The following is an 8,506-nucleotide window of genomic DNA, read 5'->3' as shown; positions in this document are numbered from 1 at the left end:
AAGTTTCACACACATATACACTAAGATTAGGCTAGAGTAAAAATTTTATCTTGTAAAAAAAAAAAAAAAAAGGGTTTTAGTATGGGTAATTTTGTGCGTTGGGACTAGCTTATAAGCTAACATTTTGCCTTTTAGTTTTTATGTGTTTTTTAAAACCTCACTTTTTCTTACATTTTCAAAATACAAGTATACTTTAACACATTTAAAAAAAAAAAATCAACAAAAAGCTAAATAAGTTATTCCCAAATAGACACAAATCGCAATTCTCAAATACTACTGGACTTTTGGCATTACTAATTCATTATGAGGCCATAAAGTTAGGTTTCATCATATATTTTAATCAACAAAGAAAAGATATTCATTGCCAAGCTATAAATAAATACTGTTCACAAAGCTCATTGCCTCCTATACTCCTTTGAAAGAAGGGGTGTATTTTAGTACCTAGGGTCCTACTGCAATGACACCATTACAGTGGAAGAACCTAACGGTGATCCTGGGGGAGAAGACAAATAAGGTTTGGGGGGGATTTGTAAAGAGTCAGAATTTTCTTCCAACATTTCCACCACCCTACTCATTGATGGTCGATTTGATGGGTCAGTTTGTATGCACCATAAACTCACAACTATCATCTTCCTCGCAGTGTTTTCATCTCCTTCATTTAAAAGGCCTAGCAGACCTAATTTTTCATTTAGTTCAAGACGCTTATAAATCCAATGTGGAAAATATATCTCAATAGTAAAATCAACACTTGCATCAATATTCTTTCGGCCTCCTACTATTTCTAAAACCATCATTCCACAGCTATAGACATCTGACTTATGAGAGATCTCTCCAAAATTTCTACAAAATACTTCGGGAGCAATATATCTAGTAGTCCCTCTTGCACCAACCATTGATATAGTACTCTTTTCTCTAGGGCATATCTTTGCAAGGCCAAAATCAGAAATTTTTGGGCAAAAGTCCTCATCCAAAAGAATGTTGTGAGGCTTTATGTCAAAATGCAAAATTCATGTGTTGCAACCTCTATGCAAGTACTCCAAGCCTTGTGCAATGCCAATAGCAATCTTGTATAATGTTTCCCACCCTAATTGATGATTAGAACGTGAAGAATTTCCTTTACATATGAACTTCTCAAGGGATCCATTAGGCATAAGCTCATAGATAAGAGCTCTTTTAGATCCCTCAAAGCAAAAGCCCTTGAGAGTGACAATGTTAACATGGGAGGTCTAACTAATGCTTGCAACCTCGTTAATGAATTCCTCTCCATTACCTTTCAAATTATTTAAAACCTTCACAGCCACAAAACTGCCGTCTTGTAACTTCCCCTTATAAACACTACCATAGCCCCCTTGGCCTAATTTATCATTAAAGGACTTGGTCATTGTCTTTATATCTGAATAATTGTATCTTCTAATAGCAAGAGGTCCATGATTCCTTAGAAACGCCTCAACTCTCTGATGAGTTACATTTTCCTTCTTCCAAAAATTAATGCTTTTAATTGACGAGAGCTTTCTCCAGGTGCAGTAGATTATAACCATCAAAACTCCAGTTCCAGCAAAAAAAGTGGCTGTAATAAAAGAATAGAGGTTATGAAGTAATATGGTGACACGACAATAATTCAAACTACATGTTGATAATGTATTGAAGCTTAATTGCACTTTCCAGTGGTGACACGAGTAACAATGAAGGACATGGTGAGGATGACTTGGCATCCAGTATTATAAGCAGATTAAAGGATATATGTTTTGATGGACAGGAGATAGGGAGCCTTGGAGGAAAATCATGAACCATGAAAAATTAGCTATTGTACCGATGGATTTCATACAAACAAGTACATGGTATTGAATTATAAAAAATGAAGCAAATGGAACCATTACCAAAACTGATAACGAAACCTTAAATCATTGCATGAATAATACTCCAAAAGATTTGATAATTAAACACACCGTGAGAAGGGGTTAAAAGGGGTCACGGTTTAAGTGTTGAATAAACACTAGATCACTTCCATATGGAATCACTTCAGTTCTATAGGATAGGCTGTCCAAGCAAACATGTAAATATTAGTATCAACAAAAAGATTTGATTAGAGAAGTATGTTACCTATTGCCGTCACTTTCAACCTCTTACTCCCTGTATCAGAATTTGCAAAGAACTTACCATTGATTGAATAATTAAAAAAAAAAATAGCAATTAATGCAACATATTGACACAGAAAAAACTGGTATTCTTTGAAATCGCAACAGTATTTAACAAAGAGTAATGAACTTCGGTGTACATTTATCTAATATAGATTTTATAACAAGAAAGTTCAATCTATTTCTATTTTCCTAAAAGGAGCCAATCTGAATCTACTAAATCTAGTGCTGCAGAAGAGTGGTATGTGGATTGTGGCATAGAATAGAATAGCAGCAAGTCATATACATATATTAAGAATAACTAATACATAGAAACAAACGAAATTTATAAGAATTTTTGCTAATTTGAAAATTCCCGTGTCAATACCTCTTTCCAAATTGGCACAATGAAAAATTCCCTACTATAACAATTGGAACATTCATCAATCACATAAACTTCACTGTAAAACTCTGGTTTATTGTTTCATAGTAACATGATATCAGGTTGAGAGATGATTTCAAAATTGTACTGTCTTCCACTGCTCTGTAGTTTTATATTTGGAGGTATTTTAAAAGTTCTCTTTTTATAACTATGCAAGATGCACAATCTACCTTCTGGGTGTGAGCCATTTCGGAATAGGAAGCCTACCAGTAACAAAGTAATTTGTATTTCTCATAAACTAATTCTGAAACAAACATGAATTGGCTAAAACTATTGCTGTAGAGGAGTGGATCATGGCATTGAATAGAAATAGCTGCACTTGTAATAGGATTTACTATAACATAAGAATGTAAAGAAACTTATATGCAAAGAAATCTGTAAGTATTTTCAATGTATGTGTGTAGGACCAAAAACTTTTGTGTTATTCCTATTTCTATACCTTTCTCTGTAATGGTACAATGAAATTTTCCCTTGTTGTCAAGCTCACATGGACCTCCTCTACTATAACAACTGCTACAAACATCAGATACATGGACTTCAAGGTTTGCCAAATTGAATTCCGTGTGTGTGTATGTACATATATATATATATATATATATATGGACTTTTGAAGGAAATATATATATATATATATATTACTATACTAATACATTCTTGTTTGTAAATTCCAAATTGAACATTCAGAAGGAACACTCTCGTAAGCCTCGTTTATATGACTCTAGTAAAGATTATAGTCTCCGCAGTTTTTTCTAAAAATTGGAACGCCACTATCAAGAGTGCGATTACATTGAAATAGGGTAAGATTGGGTATGATGAGGTTAAAAGCGATTAAGGGAGAATTGGGAAGAGCAGAATTGAGTAAGTATTTTCAATTACCAGTATTCAAGTAATCCCAAAGCGAAGGGTCCCTGATACGTGTGTTTGTTGTGGTGTAATCATAATAGATGTATATAACTTCATATGGTATTTCACTCCCCTGCTCCAGTGGCAGTAGGACCTACGGAGATTTTCCGTCACAATTTACTGGCAGTAAACCTCACGATGGCGGTGAGTTATTGGTGAATGGAAAGCCGATGGGCCCGGATTTTCCACACCGAAAGAGAGAACAATAATTAGGGTATGTTCTCTCTTCTTCTTCAGATGAGTGAAGCAGCAAGAGGTGTGAGAGAAGAAACAAAACAAACAGAGAGACACAAGCCATCCCAAAATTCCCGATTCACTAGCAAAAAACAAATATCACAATTCACAAACAAGAGCGTATAGTAGCAACACGTGTTAGGAACAACTTCAGCGTAAAAAATAAATAAATAAAGAAGTTTATATCCATTTTCATGAATGTAAATGTGTGTGTGCATCAAAACATTTTTGTGTTATTCCAATGTCTAAACCTTTTCGATCTGAGTCACAATAAAATTTGCCGTGGAGATCAAGTCTACATAGACCTCCTTTACCATGACAACGGCTACAATCATCAGATACATGCCATTCAAGGACGAACTCAGCACTTAAATTCGGTTCATCTTTATGGGAAGTAAATTCAGGAGCGTGATTGCATTTAAAAGTGATAAATGGAGAGTTGGGTAAAGCAAACTTGTCTAAGTAATTGCAATTATTGGTATCCCGGTCTTCCGAAAGCGAAGAGCCCTTGACACGGATTTGTTGTGTGGTGTAATTAGGGGTGGCAAATGGGCGGGTTTGGGTGGGTTTGGGCTGGGCATAATTAGGTTGGGTATATAAAACTCATTTACCAATTTAAAACTCATTTAACTAATTCTTTATAACCCAAATCCAACCCAACCCAATTATTATGGGTAAACCCCAACCCACCCAATTACCCAATTATCAAAATTACCAAAATGCCACTAAAGTGAAAATGACCAAGGTACTCTAAAATCTTCAAAAATAAGTGCCGACAATAATCGTTTTCAACTAAAGCTATTGCTGCAGAGTGGATTAAGGCATGGAACAGAAATAGTAGCAACACATGTATAGGAACAACTTCAGCATAAAAAAATAAATAAAGGAGTTTATATCCATATTCATGAATGACATGTGTGTGCGCATCAAAACATTTTTGTTTTATTCCAATGTCTATACCTTTTTCCCTTCTTTACCATGACAACTGCTACAATGATCAGATACATGCAATTCAAGGTCGAACTCAGCAGTTAAATTCAGTTCATCTTTATGTAGAGAGTCGTTGTACTGGCAGCTGAATTAGTTGAACATCCAGAAGGAAAACTCTGAGAAGCCTCGTTTGAAGAACTATAGTAGATATTATTATAGTCTCTGCAGGGCATTTTTTTAAAGTTTTTTGAGGAAGTAATATGAAGAGTGTGATCGCATTTGATTAGGGTCCGATGGGTGTGGTGAGTTTAAAAGAGATCAATGAAGAGTTGGGTAAAGCAAAATGGTCTAAGCAATTGCATTTATTGGTATGCAAGCATTTCCCAAGCCAATGGTCCTTGACACGGATGTGTGGTGTGGTGTTAGTATAAGAGATGTTTATAACTTCATATCGTCTTTCAATCCACCTGTCGCCCAGTGGCAAGTGGATCATCGGATGTGGTTTGTCACACTTTAAGGGCATTAAACCGCAAAATGGGAATGGGAATGGGGGTGGGATATCGGTGAATGGGAAGCTAATGTTACCTAATTTTCCACATTGAAAGTACCGACAAAATGGGTTTTCTCGCTTTCCTTCTTCTTCAGCAGAGTGAAGCAGCACGAGGTGCGAGAGAACAAGAAAAACAAACAGAGAGACAGAAGCCATTCCAAAATTCCCGATTCACAGGGAAAAAAACAAGAATCTATTATTCTAAACTAAAACAACGTATTTGTATGACTTATATTTAGTTTCTTCACTATATAGCATGTAGTTTCTCTGATTAACACGCCAGTTGACTTGGAAGTTGGATACGGAAGACTCGTGAAAAACCAGACTGAATTTAGAGCAAGGTGGGGTAGCCATGTGAAGCATGGTCTGTGCCTACTGGGGAGTTTCCTACTCATCTTCCCCAATGACCCACAACATAAAGATGACTCCTTCAAAACCTCTAATAAACGCTCAAAAAATTGGTGAAGGAAATCTTTGCGGCTGGTTTGAACTGTCAACTACTCCATGAACTACGTGGCTCTAATTCTCGTGTACAATGTGGGTTTCAAATAACTTAATTGATTAAGTTTCTGATAATTAAGTAAGAAATCTAGGGTTCAATCTCAATTTACACCAAAAATCGATTGGTGTCTTGGTCTGATGATAAAGAATATCATCAAAAGCGGACGCCATAAGGTTAAAAATTTTTACAAAAAAAAAAAAAAAATCTCGTGTACAATAAATTTCAAAGGATATAAATATATCTATATATATATATATATATATTCAAATTTCCATTAGAGAACGTAAAAAATTGACATGGCCCCCCCAAACTATTTCAACCATTTTTCTAGTTCTAGTCCAATACAACTTAAAATTAAAGAAAAACCTTGGCCTACATCCATCCCCACCAGCCAGCCCCAAATCTCTAATAAAACAAAATTTTTCTCCTTTAAACTAAACACACTTTCAGCCCAGCCCAATCCTAAATCTAAAATGCCTGATCAAACAAGACAAAGGCATCTTAAAATTCAATCCTCATCGTTAGAAAAAGGAGAAAACAATCTGATTGTCACGTTGCCTTTTTTTTTTCCCTTCTGTTCTCAATTCACGCCTCCATGGTGTCACACTATCACACCTCTCCTTAGAAACAATCTCCTCAATCCTCGCCTGCTTGCCTTGTCACCGCAAATTCCACTAGCTCGCTGACCTGTTCAGTTGTTTTGTTCATCACCTCAACCTCAAGCCCTCATCTCAATCTCAATTCCTCAAGGTATCTCATTCTCATCTCACTTCTGACTTCTCTCTCTTTTTTCTCTACAACTGAAGTTACTGAACTAAATATAAAATATGTGTATGTGAGTATGTGAAATTGTGAATATGAGATACCCTTTGCCAGCAAAGCAATTTATGCTTATTTGACTTTGTCTTTTTGTGTTTATTGTTTTTGTATTCTATATTCTTGAGTCTTTACCCACTGACTCCACTAGCTGCTCTATGTATTTTGGCTTTTGTGTTGTTTCTTGTTCGTCTCTTCAGTGGGGGTAGGGTGGGGGCCGTGGGGCTTGCATTGTGTAGTTGGGTAGTAATTAGTAAAGTAAGTAAAATATATGGAAGGCAATTGGGATGAGGGCTGTGACCCACTGACCCGAGAGTTAGTGTAATTTGTTTATGTTGTTTGTTACTTTGTTTATACTTTTGAGTGATTTGTTTTTTTAATTTTTTTATCCTAAAAGGTCCTTACTTTGAAATTAGGTACCAAATAATGAGCAAATTGCACGGAATGTGATAGTATGATAGTTTATATAGAGAAGGAAATTGCAGGGAATTTTACTGTGGATGATAATGGATGAATTTTATTTCATGAAAAATCGTCACCAGGCATGATTTGATGTGAATGTTCTTTTTTGTATGTCTACATTGAACTAGACAGTTTTTTATGTTCATTATCGTACAAAAATATGATGATATATGAAAGTTAATAATTTTGTATTCAATAGACTTAAGAATTATATTTAGTATATCTCTATTACAACCCGGCCCCCTAAGTAATTATTCCTGGCTATGTCCCTGTGTGTTTTTATTATAAACCCAAATTTGTTCACAATTTTTTAATTGTTTTTTATTATTATTATTATTATTATCTATTAATATTTTTTTTAGATTAATTATATTTTTATTATTGACTTTTAATTTTACCCTCTCCCTGGACTAAAATCTTGACTCCACTACTAACTGGGACATAGACATGTCTTCTAGCTAGGCCATGGTCACTTGTGAAGTAGGAGACAGGGTAAACAGAACGTTTTGAAAATGGAACGAGCTAAATCAATTTAGGGGACCAAATCGAGAATAGGCCCAAATGTAGGGACCAAAAGTGCATTTTCGCCTTAATCTAATTAATACATAAGTATAAAAATGCCCAATTTTAGTTCTCGCCTTAGGCCTCAAAATATATAGGGTCGACCCTGCTTATTAGAACATACACGAAAATAGTAATAATAGTGTTTTAAAATCAGGTTTATAATATATTACATAACCAGAGTACAACGTCAAAATGACCTAACCTTTGTAATTGTAGATTGAGGTTATAAACAGCTAACACTAAACACACACAATCAAAAGAGAGAAAGTTTAAGTCTTGATAAAGGGGAAAAAGGAGAAGGAAAAAAAGAAAACATTAGGCTTAGTGGTCCTATTTAGTAGCCAAAAAAAAAAATGTGTTTTTATTTTTTACATATAATTTTTTTGGAGAATCTAATTTATAAAAATTAAAGCAATTTGAAAATCAATAGAAAAGTAACTATTTTGTAGGCAATGTTTTACTGGGAGTTAGAGTTGTATTTTTACATGATTATCTTTTAGTTTTGTCTCTACTTAAACATAAGGGTGTAGGAGTATTTAAAAAAAAAAAAAATGAAGATCCAAATAGGGAGAGCCCTTAAATAATAATATAGATGAGATGTGGATGATGCTTGGCCATATTATCTTCACACAGAACACAGAGAGTCCATGAACTAGAAAATATAACCATACGCCAAAAGAAAGATAAACCCTTTCTCTGTTTTGTTTAAAAGCATGCATGTATGCATCTTAGGAAAAATTAAAATATCCATAGAGACAAGAGTGTTCCCTATTTCACCATAAATTGGGTTCCATTTTCAAAACGTTCTGTTTACCCTGTCTCCTACTTCACAAGTGACCATGGCCTAGCTAGAAGACATGTCTATGTCCCAGTTAGTAGTGGAGTCAAGATTTTAGTCCAGGGAGAGGGTAAAATTAAAAGTCAATAATAAAAATATAATTAATCTAAAAAAAATATTAATAGATAATAATAATAATAATAATAAAAAA

General features: G+C 34.6%; 1 pseudogene; it reads right to left on the bottom strand.

Moving 5' to 3' along the window:
* Positions 1 to 449: 449 nt before the first annotated feature.
* On the bottom strand, positions 450 to 5,329 carry LOC112001843 (LEAF RUST 10 DISEASE-RESISTANCE LOCUS RECEPTOR-LIKE PROTEIN KINASE-like 2.4; annotated as a pseudogene).
* Positions 5,330 to 8,506: the final 3,177 nt, after the last annotated feature.

Source organism: Quercus suber, unplaced genomic scaffold (assembly GCF_002906115.3).
Source record: "Quercus suber isolate HL8 unplaced genomic scaffold, Cork oak 2.0 scaffold_11, whole genome shotgun sequence".
Classification (NCBI taxonomy): Eukaryota; Viridiplantae; Streptophyta; class Magnoliopsida; order Fagales; family Fagaceae; genus Quercus; species Quercus suber.
The sequence above is the reverse complement of the archived record's forward strand: the minus strand, read 5'-3'. Positions and strand labels throughout refer to the sequence as shown.